Source organism: Argopecten irradians, unplaced genomic scaffold (assembly GCF_041381155.1).
Source record: "Argopecten irradians isolate NY unplaced genomic scaffold, Ai_NY scaffold_0756, whole genome shotgun sequence".
Lineage (NCBI taxonomy): Eukaryota > Metazoa > Mollusca > Bivalvia > Pectinida > Pectinidae > Argopecten > Argopecten irradians.
The window spans coordinates 16,353-32,120 of NW_027188223.1; the positions used below are offsets into that span (position 1 = coordinate 16,353).

The following is a 15,768-nucleotide window of genomic DNA, read 5'->3' on the forward strand; positions in this document are numbered from 1 at the left end:
TTTTTTTTTTTTTTTTTTACAGAAAAATTTTTATTTCAGACACACAAAATGTACAACATATAAAAAATGGTATATAAATAAAATTTTGTTTAACAATAATATTTTTATCAATTTGTCACCATTAATTCCCTTCAAAGATTATTGCTTATTAAACATATTGTAATAAAGTTAATGTATTTGAATATATAAATTAAAAGTTTGTCTCATTTGCAATACCATTAAAATAAATGTGATTTTGGATATTAAATCAAAGATTTTCAAGGGACATAACTCAGACAAAATGCGAATGAACTATGCAATGGATAAATTACTATTTTGCAACATATAAATAATACATCATATATTTTGACTTTTATAGTAGTTTTATAACGAATTTGTCGATGACCATAATAAAGCAAATCGAAATGAAAAAAAAAATATTGAGTCGATGACTAGTGTAAACCGGAAGAAGATAACTCTCATAACCGGAAATCATAACGAAAACAACATACACGTGGTTTTTTCGTTGGAGAAGTACCTGTGCGAAGTATTTGTATGTATGTGGAGAAAACAATGGTTTGAACAGATAACTATTTCAGGTGAGTATTATGTACGTCAGTATAAATAGTGTATTTTACTTAATATTGCACAAAAATAATTATTTCCAATATATTATGACACGTGTCGTTCTGTTAATCTTTTTCAGATGAAGTGTACTGTAAAGGACAGCTACATGGAAAGTTATCAAGGACAGTGAAAATTATGGTGAAGGATTAGGAAGATTTGAGTGTGAATCTTGATGTCATTTTACTGAAAACCAACTGGATTTACTATCAAAGTTTCACAGAATATCGGAGTCAAGATTTATTCCGAGGATTTCACAAGCTGATTTTATGAATGTTGGGAGAGGTGATTTGTTGTACTTTTTAGTTCTCATGACTGAGTGTAATTCTCGTCTGAGTGAATGTTCTAGGTTTATTGCTTTTTGTTTACAATTGCTTGTGTAGTAGGCCTTGTAAATGACGTAGCCTATATAAGTAAGTAGAAAGTTAACTCCTTCATATTTTTCATAATCAATTTTATAACCTAACACTATATTTTCCAATGTCACCATTTTTTTGCAATAACCTAGTTTACTGAACATATCGCTGACATGTGCAATAAATGATTTAATATATTTACATTCTACAAAAAAGTGTTTGTAATTTTCTTCAACTCCGCATGTATTTAAGGATTAACTTGAATAGATTTTTTATGTTATGGAGATATAACACAAAAATCTGAGTGTACTCTAAATAAACCGCGAAGCGGTTTATGATGAGAGTACACTCAGATTTTTGTGTTATATCTCCATAACATAAAAAATCTATTCAAATTAATCCTTATAATTCAATTTACTAAAGATAATCTCTTCAACATTTAAAATTCATTTTGGGACTCTTTTGTCTATGAAATTATTACGCCGTCATCTCAGCCAATCAGAAGCGACGTTACAAACGGCGACGCCATTTTTTCCTTTATGGGCTGATAAAGTAAATTTTTAAGCCAATGGAAATGCTCGTAACAAGCAAAATTGAATTATTACATAGTGGACTATCTTTTATTTTCCATTTATAAAGTAGGTAATTATTTGCCAGAACTCTGTTAATCAGTTTCCATTTAAATATTTTCATTCTATTGTCTTCAAAATGTTTAAAGGTGCACTGAAGGGATTTTCTTAATTTGTGTTCTATCTCGGATTTTTTAAAATGTATAAATGTGTTTTCCCATGATATATATGCAATCGGTCTAACTGATATTTTCTCAATCAGGTTGTTGTATATGATTTTGTTTGTAATTTTAATTATAGGTATTGTTTTTAGTGAGGGTGTCATAACAACTGACAGTTCATAATATTTCTCATTTATGTTGTATTTTGATATATCTGATTTTTTTAATTTTTCCTGCCATATTTTAGGTATTGCGTTTTTAAGTATTGATATTTGTGATATCCAATTGTGTTTATCTTGTAATATGTTCAATATTACATTTTCATTTATGTATCCTTCAACATCTAACAGATCTTTTATAGTGATGATATTACTTTTTATCCAATTTTTAAAGATCAATGATCTATTATTATATGTGATGAATTGATTGCCCCATATTATTTGTTTTCCAATATCTGTTATGTTTTTGGGGGGTTTCACATTTCTCCCATTTATGTCTACCCAAGCATTAATGATATTTTGATAGAATTGTGGAATGTTAGAGAAATCTTCTAGTTGTTTTGTGTGTTTTATATTCATTGAAAAAATTAACAAATCTTCTCCAAATTGATTTTAAAATAATCTTGGTATGATTTTCCATTGATTTTCTTCATTGCTTTTTAATTTTTTTATCCATCCTAATTGTATAGTTGTAATATAGGAGTTGAGATCAAGTGTGTTAAGACCTCCTTCGCTATATGATCTGCATAGAGTTTTTCGCTTTACCTTCTCACTTTTACCCTCCCAAATGAAATTGTAAATAATTTTTTCTACTTCTGTTACAATATGTTTTGGTATAGTCAGTACAGATATAAGATAAGATAATTGAGGAATAAGTAATGATTTAACAATTTGTATTTTCCCTATCATTGATAATTTCCTCCTTTTCCATGTATTGACTAATTTATTTATTTTTTCAATCTTACTTTCCCAGTTGATTTGAGATGTTTTAATAGCATTAAGCCCAAAGTATACTCCTAGTGCTTTTATTTCACTTTGTGACCAATCAATCTTTTCAAAGTCATCTTCTATGTTTATTTTATTAATTCCTAATTTTAGACCTAGTGATTTTTTTTCTATTTAGGATTAATCCTGAAAGACTACCAAATATCTCTATAGCATTTAGGGCTGCAGTTATGTCTTTTTTATGTTTCAAGAAGAGGGTGGTGTCATCTGCTAGTTGTGAGATTTTAAAATGTCTTTCTTGTGAATTTTTAATTTGGATTCCATGAATATTGATATCTTGTCTCATTTTCATTGATAATGTCTCGACTGTTATTACAAAAAGTAGAGCTGATAACGGACATCCTTGACGGATTCCGCGCATAATCTTTACTGGTTCTGATAGCCATCCATTGTTTGTTATTATGCAATATATATCACTGTATAGGACTGAAACCCATTTCATAAAACTTTCTTTAAATCCAAATTTTTTCAAAGTATGAAACATAAATTCCCATTCTATTGAATCAAATGCCTTGGCAAAATCTAAAAATAGTATAGATCCAGTAATATTAAATTTCTCGGCATATTCTATTATATCCTGAATAAGTCTAATGCTATATCTTATGTCGCGCCCTTTGATAAAGCCATTCTGATCAGTATTTATTATTTTAGGTAGGATGGGTTTTATTCTTTCAGATAGACAATGAGCTAATATCTTATAATCTATATTTAGAAGTGTCAATGGTCGCCAATTATTTAAGTCTAATGGATCATTTTTTTTAAACATTAATGATAATATTCCTACTCTCTGTGAATATGCTAGTTGATTTTGTAAATAGCCTTCATTTAGACAATCTATTAACATTTCTTTTAAATGTGGCCAAAAAATATTTTGTAAAATTCTATTGTTAATCCATCTGAGCCTGGAGCTTTGTTTAATTTCATCTTATTTATAGCTATATAGCATTCATTTTCAATTAATAAACCTTCACATTTATTGCTATCTTCCTCAGATAGTATCTTTTCAAAATTTATTGAACCTAAATACTGCTTTATGTCATCTACATTTGGGTTTTTTGATGTATACATTTTTTCATAAAACTGTTTCTCATATTTGATTATGTCTTCTTGTTTTGTCAGTAATTCTTCCTTTTCATTTTTTAGTTTAGTAATGGATTTTTTAATTTGTCTTCCTTTTTCTAAAGAAAGAAAATATTTAGTGTTCTTTTCACCATGTTCAAACCACTTAGCGCGTGATCTTATTTGCGAACCGAGAGCTATTTGAGTGTATTGTTCTTCTATCTGTTCTGTGACTTGATCTATTTCTTCTGCTGTGTCTGTATTTTCTTCGTTAAGCTTTTTAAGTTTATTTTCTAATACAGAAATAATATTCTTTCTTAATTTTGATTTCTTTTTTCCATATTCAATTGATCTTTCGCGAATTTCAGTTTTACATAGATCCCATATCATTCGACTTGACATGCTTTTATCTTCTTTTAATTTTTTAAATTCATTAAGTACTTCAATTATTATTTTTTGGTACATATAATCATTTAGCAGACTATTGTTTAACTTCCAATACCCTGGTCCACGTATTGTTTTTTCAACATTTAGATAAAGTGATACAGCTTGATGATCAGTGTATTTAATTAATACTGGTCTTATATCAGTTGATGAAATTTTATGAATAAGTTCATTTTGTATAAGGAAATAGTCAATTCTACTAGCCTCATTATTTACATTTTTCCGCTTCCATGTAAACTGTTTTGTGGTTGGGTGTTTTATTCTCCAACAGTCTATTAAACGACATTCGTTTATCAGTGACTTTAAAGATTTTACAGGTTTTTGGGGGTTTACTCTAGATTTTCTGTCAGATTTGGTGTCTTGAATTTCATTCCAATCTCCACCTATGATAATTAGGCCTAAACTGTGTTCTTGTGTAAATGTTTTCAAATTTTTAAAAAAAATATTTCTCCTGTTTTTATCATTAGGGGCATAAATATTTATTATTGTGTAAACATTGTCATTTATTTTCAAATTAACTAGCAAAAGCCTGCCATCGTTGTCTCTGTGTACATCAATTATCTCATACTCTAAGTTTTTTGTTAGAAAGATAGCTACCCCACAGCTCTGGCTGGTGCCAAAATTATGTAATACTTCACCATTCCATTCTGATTGTACGAATGGGGCATTAGTTGCTGTAAAATGTGTTTCTTGTGCCAGGATTATGTTACCTTTTTGATATTTAGCCCATGTATAGAATCTCTCTCGTTTTTGTTTATCACCTAAACCTTGTGTGTTAGCAGTCAAAAAATGTAGTTTCTGCAACATGTTATGTAGAAGAGTAAAAATATTTTGGTAAGTATTATGTATATTAAACCTACATGTATATACACACTCGAAAAAGATCTAGCCAGGAATGTATCCATTCTTACGTATACTATTCATTTATGTATTGCAGATAAAATTTATAAAAATATAATCGTACATACATATCTAAACAGCAGACATACAGTCTCATAGTCACATATATATACATATATACACCTGCCGACCACACTAGTATGTTTACATACACATAGCCGGATGTCTTCATATACTTTCATGTATAAAATTGTATGCACACATACACTTAAATAAAACAATTGAATCAGAGGTAGGTTATTCAACTTCATTTCTCTTTTTATAGAGTTGTACCATATGTTGAATTCTAATAATATTAGAAAAAATCTTTTTAGCACTTTAGTAATATTACCTTGCAGATAATATATCAAGATAATTTTATTCTTATCAAAATTAGGATATGAGCAAATAGTAATATCATTGTGATGATATATTATCTTTGAGATATAATAATTCAATACGTGCATATTTTGATTTAAGTGACCATATGCATATAAACTTTGAATTATTATATGTATAAGTGATTCCTGGAATAAACTTTCATATTTAATAATCTGTAACACTCTTCTAAATATCACACATATTATCATATTAGTATAATATATTACACTGATAATATATAATATAGATAGAATTATTTCTCTTTCATGTAATATACAATTTTGTGTATATGTTAACCAGCTTTTATAACATGTTAAGCATTTATGTATAAAAATGTAATGTAATTCACATATGTCATAACAGATGCATTGTGATACACTTACAGATATCCTACTGTTACAATATACTATACTTAGTACTACAATCACGTGAAACACATAACTGGCATAATATACTAAACTTAGAAATTTGATACTGGTATAATATGATACCGGTAGTATAACTTTGTGCAAATTTTAACCAGTTTACTGTATAACTTTGTTCAAATTTTAACCAGTTTTCATAATATTTTGTGTATTTATATATACTATTATTATATGATACACAACAAACATAATGTGATACACTTAGAACTATACTAAATATACTGTTATAAAATAATATACTTAGGAATATTATAACGGGTAATATATAGCATTGTGCATATTTTAACCAACTTACTTGATATTTTAGGCATTTGTAAGTATATGCTGTGTAAAACTTTGTGGCATTTTCAAAAAGAGATAAATTTATACAAATTTTAACTTCTTTCCTTCTATCCATATCTTGAATGTAGTTTTTTATGATTGTTTTTAATAAATTTCAGTTAAGCATAAATACTCTCTTTTTTGTCATTTGGCATTACATTTTTTCTTTGGGGTATTGTTCAGTTCATCCAGTGGGGATCTGACATCCGACGGGAGTTGACTTGATTTTCTGGAGGGAGTCTCTTTCAGGAAAGAGTCTATGATTGTCTGATTCTGTGGTTGTTTACTTTCTGGTTTTTTTACCTTTTGATTTTTCTTTTGCTCTTTTTTCGTTTTCTTGGCTCATCTTTGGAATCTGTGGACTCTGCTGCTGATGAGGGCACATTTGTTGATCCGGATGAGGGCACAGGGGTTATGTCTGTTGAGGGCACATTGGTTGTATCAGTTGCAATTGGAGGCTTATGGGTTTCCGTTTGGCTTTCGGACTTAGTTTCATTGCCATCATCGATTTGTTCGTCGTCATCTTCGCTGTCGCTCTCATCATCGGAGCTTTCATCAGCGCTATTGTCATCTTTCAACAATGAAGGACAGTTAGACTGGATATGACCTGGGCTCTTGCAATGTCTGCACACTTTATCGTTAATACAGTCTCTGGCTACGTGGCCAGCCTGCAGACAGTTGCTACAGTGAGCGTTCTCATTGGGTTGACCTCTGTGTCTTATCATGGCTCTGTATTTTCCCCCTATGGTCATTGATGTTGGAAGTGGATTTTCCAGCTTCTTGACAATAACTATTCGGTCACCGGTTTCACAATTGGTGAGGTATCCATCTACTCTAAGTCTTTCTCTATATAGGCTCTGAATTTCACAACCTTTGAGCTCAAGGTCACGTTTGATTTGACCATCAAAGGCAGATAGTGGAACATTTTTCACTCGAATTAGTGTAGTGTTTTCATCGTATGTATTCCCTATTACTGGATTGTTTGCATATATCTTGATGGATTTGCTCCTAACGACAAGCCCATGAGTGATAAGTTTGAGTCGCGACTCATAACTGTCGAGGTAAATCCTCCACATTCCTCGGACACGCTGAAGTCCGATTAATTGTTCTATGGGAACTACATTGCCTATTGCTCTGTACAGTTCTACATGGTTTAGCCATGATTCTTTAGGGACAGTTCTAGTGCCAAATATATCAAATTCTAGGATAAAAACTGGCTTTACCGTTCTGGCTGGAGTAGCAACGGCTGCATATGAGGCGGCGCCATTTTCCTCGGTCACTGTGGCCGATTGACTCGTCGTAGAACTCATAATTGTTGATTTCCTGGTTTTTCTGGTTCCTCCAATGAATATGATACACTTTATCCTCTCATTCCCCTCGGGAGAAAGTTTTGAGGTGGACGTTTTCCAAAAAAACACAAAAAAAAACAGTTTGTATATGGAGCTCAAGATTACCCTTTACCTTAGTTCAGGGGCAGATCACTCTCTCATAATGCATGTTACGTGACATTTGATTCCTAATTTTCCCAGGAATAGAATAATTACCAGACTTCTATTGACTTGATAATTTTGTTTTAAAAACGTTATAACATCGACAAATAGTGTGTGGTTTATTAAGAAATATTGTATTTGTATTTTGTTACAAAAACTACTACATTTTATAAAGTTTAAAACGTGTGATATTTTCATTTATCTTTAAAGTCAAACATATTCGTCTGCGCTCTTAAATGATCATCACGAGTGTTAATTTCATATGAAATTCTACAAATAGAGTCTTACAAGATTTCATTTTGAGATTTCATCAGATATCATATTAAAAATTTGAAATACATTCTATCACATAACTACTACACACTACATTTTGAAGACATTCTACGTCAAAATGTGTTGCAGAAAAATCCAGTATAGGCATCCATTTTGCCTCGCCGTCTTCGAATACTGATGTCGAGTCATTATTTTCTGACGTCACTTCATTGTTTTTGCCATGCCGTAACAATGAATTTACTGCCCAGCACAGTCAATGAAATTCGTCCCAGATTATATTATGCGACACCACCAAAATAAATCATCTACATCATACTTTCAGGTGATAATCAAACCTGAACAGTAAAGCTATACGTGTATAACGAACACACGTCCATCAAATTCGATATCCAAGTCGTTTCGGTAAACCTTCTATCCTTTACATTAACGGAGAGCTGATTTACCGGAACAGCGAATCACGGAGTGATTTTATTGTTCCCCAGAGGTTCCTTGTAACCGTGTTTTATTATTCATACTGAGTTAAAGATGCTCCACCGCTGACAAATGATCAAAAACAGGAGCAGACGATTTAGTATTTTTCTTCAGTTACAAAAGTTACTTACTTTACACCATTACCACCATTGAAAAATTTTGAGCTTCTAATTTTACTTCAAGTTAAAAATATGAAAAATAATTAATTGCATTTGACAATTAAACACGTAATTTCTGTCAGCGCTGAACTATTAAAAGGTATAAAAATTATAAATAAAATGTCGAGAGCTTGAAGTTATCTAGAAAACTATGAATAATATTGTGTAATTTCTCGACAGTTTTTCAGTATATGAAAAAAAATCACGAGTTTAATTGACGAGTACCCTTTTCACGCATACAGCTGTATTGATGCATTACACTGTACACCATGTGACTAACTGATACCTAGACGTTTATTCACAGATGGCTTAAGTAATTGATTTTAGACGTCAGTATGTATTTGTCAATATCTTTAACATATATTAACATGACCAACAACGCATTTAGAAACAGGTTATACCTTAAAAAACGAATTCATTCGTTCCATCAATTAATTCCAATGGCGCCATAAAATACCACTACATTCACATGCATTTATTGTAAGCTTATTCAGCTGACACCATAAAATACCACCACATGAACACTTCTTGTGAGCTTATTCAGCTGGCAACACCATAAAATACCACCACATTCACATTTATTGGAACTTATTACGCTGGCATCATAAAATACCACCACAGTCACATTTATTGTGAGCTTATTCAGCTGGCAACACCATAAAATACCACCACATTCACATTTATTGGCAACTTATTCAGCTGACACCATAAAATACCACCACATGAACAGTTATTGTGAGCTTATTGAACTGCAATAATAATCGCTCAGTTTTATTCGGTTGCGATTGTATTGAAATATTATGATGTGTTTGCCGCAGATGCTCCATCGCCGACAGAGCATAAACGATATTCATCATTTAACAATAATTGGTGTTTTATCGTGTATGAATATGTCTAAATGTCTAAAAAAAAAACGCAAAAAAAATATAGGGAAATTTATTTTGCTGTTGGTGCATGCGCAATAGGTAATTGAACATTTTGATTATACCTGTTTTATTTTTTATGGTTATTGCCACAAAAATGACTTCTGGTTAAACTGGTGTTAATTATACTTTTTTTAAAAATGTGATTTGGAAAATAATAGTTTTTGTACTACGGGACATCATTGATATCAATGGAATCTTTCTACTTCATCTGACGAAATAGTCCAAACATGTGATAAAAGTAAAATGCCTATAACTGAAAAGCATTTTATTTGTCTGTCTATATCTGTCTATGTTTCGATAGTCCTGATTATAATTTACAGAACAAGCAATTTACATTGTAACCCTATGAAAAGAATCTTTCCGTTTCAATAAGGTCAAATAGATTATACGTTTCTTTTTTTGATCTTCCGTCCTTTTTATTGAATCTTTAGAATACATGTTTTTTTAAATTTCCAACAGTGATTAAAAGGATTAGGTTTTTAAACCGCCAGTAATGTAACTTTGGACATTCTTAAAGATGCTCCACCGCCGACAGAGCATAAATGATACTCGACAGTAGAACAAGAAACTGAGTGTTATAAATCATGGTATTTATATTTACTAGTCTAGATGAAACACGAACAGATCACAATATTATATTTCATCTTGCAGTTAATTGTCATAGTTGTAAACAGTTACTTAGTCATTATATGATATGACATAATACCAATGTCCTTTTGGTGGGACACAATTATAAAGATATTTAAGATAATGTTTTTCTTGAAATGAAGATGGATAATTATTGTGAAGCAAGTAAGATTATAGTAACTGGAAGAAAATACTGTAAAACCTGTCTGCACCAGTTTTCGATACCATATTGTTCAGTCTGATGAGTAACATCTAATAAAATTACCCAACAACAACTATGCCTATATTTATAATTAGAAAATCTGTTATTGACTAAAAGTCGTTTCTATATTACGCATCAACCAGCAGATTTGGTTCATAGGGATAGTTCATGGAGTAGCGCGTGATGGCATATGACGGTTAGTTTTCTTGTCCATACGTAAAACATGTCTCTGACACATCTTAAAATCACATTTAAATAAAGATTTCAAAAAACATTTTCTTAAAAAGAGGACATGTATAAAAATCATAAAAAGTCATCAGTTGCAATGTGTGACTTCACACTAGGTAAACCTATATTCTATAAAAAAACATATGAATTATAATTTAACAATCAGTATGCAAAAAGGAAAGAATTGCATTACAAAATCACTTTAATACAATTAAATAAACAAGCAATCCTAAACTAAGATACCAAAATACATATACGCTTGTAAGCTTTGCCTTCTTTTTGATGTAGACAAAGTGATTTTTATTGTAAATAATCCGTTACTTTAAAAGCAAGACGATGAAGAACACCCTCCCGTGTTTTTAAAGTGCCGAATTACACATGTCAATAGTTGAAGAGAGGCTTGGATAGGGCGACGAAATGAGGTTGGGGATAGTAATATTTGCTTTTGTTTGGTGACTTTAATGCCAAAAAACACAATGTAATAATGATTTTTTATACAGCCTGATGATTACTCTTATTGAGATGTTTTAGATGTCAATTCTAATGATGAACCTCTCATAAATACTTTTTATGATCTACGAAAAATCTAAGTGATGCTGGTTATTTCGTATACCAGAGAACAAGCCAGTGTAAAGGGAAGAATTATAGTTTTGGATATAAACTTCTAGAGTTTTGTAAAAATTAATAATTTATATTCATTGCTTAATGGTCGGATTGGGAAAGAAGCTGATGAGTATTGGAAAGTTAAATGTAACGAAACTAGCGTGATTGACTATCTACTACTTTCATCTGATATGTTTCAAGCACATAATCTAACTTCGAAGTATTTGATTTTGACGCCCTTATTTTCGGAGTTTGCTGATGCAACTTGAATTTTGCATACGTCTCTAACAAAAATTGATATAGCTAGAACAAAAACAGAGAATATATAGAGAACTCTTCAGCCAAATAAGTATATAAAAATGGAATAATGAAAAATTAATGATTATGTTAACCTTATCGAAGAGAATGCGTTTGGTAGTCTTCAAAGATATCATGGGAAAATTGGACAGGTTTAGTTAGTTAAAGAGCCGAATGAGCTAGTCAACCGCTTCTGAAATAGACAATTGTTGTAAATGAATTTAGGTATATTATTTCAAAAATTCGGCGAAGCATAATTTTTGGGCGAGAAAGAAAAACATCCCACCATGTCATTTAGATGTAAAAAAAAAAAGAAATAAACCTTGGTTCACTAATGAATGTAATCTTAAAAGAATTTTATTTCACCAGGCTAAAAGATGTTATAATCAAGATAAAACCTCGACAAACAAGACTACCCTTAAGAATTCTTGTAAAGAATACAGAAAAACTCTGAATAAATTTTATAGAATTCACCAAGAGAAAATGGAAAGGGAATTACGAAACGTATCCAGATCAGAGCCCAGAACATTTTGGAAATATCCTCAATAAAATTGACGGAACTAGTAAACAAAATATTATTGATAAATCCATAGAAGATTTGTATGATTATTTCAAAAATTTAAACAAGGGAGATAACTCTAATAATAGCTTTGATGGCGAAATTGTTGATGGGATATTTGATGATTTATTAAATAACGAAATTACTGAGGACGAAATAACTTGTTCTATTGCCGGTTTAAGTAATAATAAGGCTCCAGGTCATGATGGAATTCTAAATGAATACTTAAAATCCACCGCAGAAATTCTTATGCCATTATATTGTAAGATATTTAACATCATATTTGATACGGGCTTCATTCCAAGCTCATGGAAAATAGGGGTTATAAAAACCTATATATAAGCGTAAAGGGGATCCTAACAATTTAGATAATTATAGAGCAATAAGTCTTGTTTCTTATCTCGGTAAAGTTTTTACATCCATATTAAATTGTAGACTAAACAAAATGGCTGATGAAATAAACTTGATAACTTCTGCCCAGGCAGTATTCAGGAAAAACCATTCTACAACTGATAATAATATTTTTATTCTACATGTTCTAACTTCTATCTATTTCTCACTTGGTTAAAAACTGTTCTGTTCGTTTGTTGATTTTAGAAAAGCTTTTGATTCAGTTTGGAGACTCGGTTTATGGCAAAAAGTTCAAAGAAGCAATATAGCAGGGAAAATGTTTAAAGCAATTATTAATCTATATGAAAATACAAAATCCTTTGTCAAAAATGGAAATGATGTATCTGATATGTTTGCTTGCAACGTCGGTGTAAAGCAAGGAGAAAATTTGTCACCCTTCTTATTTGCTATTTTTCTTAATGATATTGAAACGTTTTTGAAGAGCATGGTGTCAACTGTTTGAAGAATGTAAAAGATTTAGGTAATACCATTGGAATGTATATTAAACTATTTGTAATTCTTTATGCAGATGATACAGTTATAATGGCTGAATCAGCTAACGATCTACAGTCAGCCTTAAATAAATTTGAAATTTATTGTGAAAATTGGAAACTTGAAGTAAACACAAATAACACAAAAATTGTTATTTTTTCAAAGAGGAAGTCTCGAACTCGTCCTCATTTCACATTATTTAACAAAGAGATTGAAATTGTAGATTCGTTTTCTTATCTAGGAATATTGATGAATTACAATGGGAGTTTTCATAAAACGAAATTGAAACTGTTGGAACAGTCAAGAAAAGCTATGTTTGCTGTTTACAGGAAAATTAGAAACATCCCTCTTCCTATTGATCCCCAGTTTAAAAGTATATGATTCCCTTGTTTTACCAATATTGATGTACTCAGTAGAAGTAGGGGTCACGAAAATATTACAGCTATAGAAAAGCTTCATTTACAGTTTTGTAAACGTGTACTCGGCGTTAGGAAAAGTACGTGTAATTACATGGTATATGGTGAATTAGGGAGATTCCCTCACTATATAGAGGTTAAAAACAGAATTATTATGTTCTGGCATAAATTGATTACTACTGATAATCTTTCAAGTAATATATATAAGTTGATGTTAAACTTGCAAACAAATAATATCATGGAATTCAAATGGATGCAAAATGTTAAAAACATTTTTGAAGAAACTGGTTTGAATTATATATGGGACTTCCAGAATGTATGTACATATAATAGAGAATATTTGAAATCTATCGTAAAACAAAGATTACAAGATCAATTTGTACAAAAATGGTTTAATGATATAGAGAATTCATCAAGAGGTCGTACTTATTCTATTTTTAAAAGCAATTTTGAATTTGAAAAGTATCTTGTGAAACTAAAGCCAATAGATAGACAAATCATCATAAAATTCAGAACCTCGAACATGCACTTACCTATAGAAACTGGAAGAATGGACTGGGACCCCTGAAGTAAATAGAACTTGTAATCTATGTTTTACTGATATTGGAAACGAATATCATTATTTGTTTCAATGCAGTAATGAAATGGTGAAACGTTTACGAGAAATGTTTATACCAGGTTACTATTATAGAAACCATAGTGTTATCAAAACGAAAGGCCTGTTTACTATATGTAACATTACTGTTCTGACAAATATATGTAAGTTTTTGAAAAAATTTGAAAAACTATTGATTGAGCATGTACACATCACTAATACATATTGTAATGCACTGTTGCGCTATGGGCCCAATATACTTTTATGTTTATATTATGTATAGTGACCTCCTGTTACATACTTATAGGGATCAACCAACTAAATAAAAAAAAGACCTTCGAAATGGCCCCTGTGTATACAAGATTGAGCCCAGGATAGAATTTTAAACCCGGCCGCTGATTGGCTGGCTAATTATGAATTTCAAAAGTAAAAATATGTTTTCTGACAGGTAATTATTCCTAGATAACCATGATATGAATTTGGAAATTCATATTGAGATTTAGGTTCAAAATATCAACTTTGATAATGAATAGGTAAAAGCATTAGAATTTCAGGATTTTTAGTGCAAAATGCGCCTGATTTCAATAAAGCTACCCTGGTTGGAGTTTGAGCAGAAGGACCCAAACTTTTTTTTCTATTTAGTGTTATATGAGAACCTAGACTTTAATTATAGAACACAACAGCTAACTAATATTCCTTTGTTTTAATAATACAGTACAAAACTTTAACAAAGTTTAACACTGTGGTCTATGTAAAATCATTTAGTTGGTTGCTCTCTGTATGTCTGAGAGTGAAATAAAATCTGAATCTGATAGGGCACAAATAATTAAATTGCCCTCGGTCATATTTTTTGTTTCTGAGATACAGCCTGTGTCTCTGTATTATGTAATTGCTAAAACACCATGTACCTTATACACTATGTGTTGGTGATCCAAATGTTTAGATTTGAATTTGTTGTCGAAATTATAATCTGTTAATGATTATCACGTATGTACAATTGGTAGCCATGTATACATCCAGGTATTCAAACTGTTAATTGAGAAGTTTGATTGTGATCCTTTCAGGATGCCTGGCGGACCATCACTCCGTCACTTAAAGATACTTTTCTCGCGGACGTGGATGTGGCGGCCGAATGGCGTAATTAAGGCGCTGGTATGTTTGACTAAGCGATTGGGTGCTGTAGATCGTGAGTTGGAGGCCAGGGTAAGGGCATGGGTCATACAATAGTATTCCTTCGTGTCGCTTGTGTTTTCTGAGATATTACAATGTATATATTTACTAAAACACCAGATATCAGCATGGGTCATACAATAGTATTCCTTCGTGTCACTTGTGTTCTGAGATATTACAATGTATATATTTACTAAAACACAAGATGTCATATACCCTACATATGTATGTGTTGTTGATCCACATTTAAATTGATATTCCTGTCACATTTGCATTCCGTTGATGATGATATAACGTCATTGGAATTTTTTGAATTACTGTAATAATTTTCAATGAAGAAACTACAAAAATGTCAAGCACTCAAGTTACAGAATACTGCAAGGTTCGTTTTAACGGCTCAAGATGGGCAGTAATGATGTAGTACACACTTCATTAGAGAAAAACAGTGTAAGGCAACAGCATTTTTTGTTAAATTTCTGGTGAGTGTTCATATAGTAAGATTCATCATTTAGCAAAATTTCTTTGGTGAGGCCCCAACGATGTTCTGAAAGAAAAGATATTACAAAATAATAGTTCTTGTTGCACGGCCACATTTCGAGGGAGTCCTACGTTTCAAACAAAGTTATCAACTTCAAAGTTATGTTTCAGAGAAAATAACAAAACATTTGC

The 15,768-nt window shown here is 31.1% G+C and overlaps 1 long non-coding RNA gene across 1 annotated transcript; it reads left to right on the top strand.

Moving 5' to 3' along the window:
- The first annotated feature begins 237 nt into the window (after nt 1-237).
- LOC138313573 (uncharacterized) lies at nt 238-843 on the top strand. The gene is made up of 2 exons (XR_011207230.1): nt 238-578; nt 686-843. It is a non-coding gene; the product is annotated as an uncharacterized lncRNA (long non-coding RNA).
- The last annotated feature ends 14,925 nt before the right edge of the window (nt 844-15,768 follow it).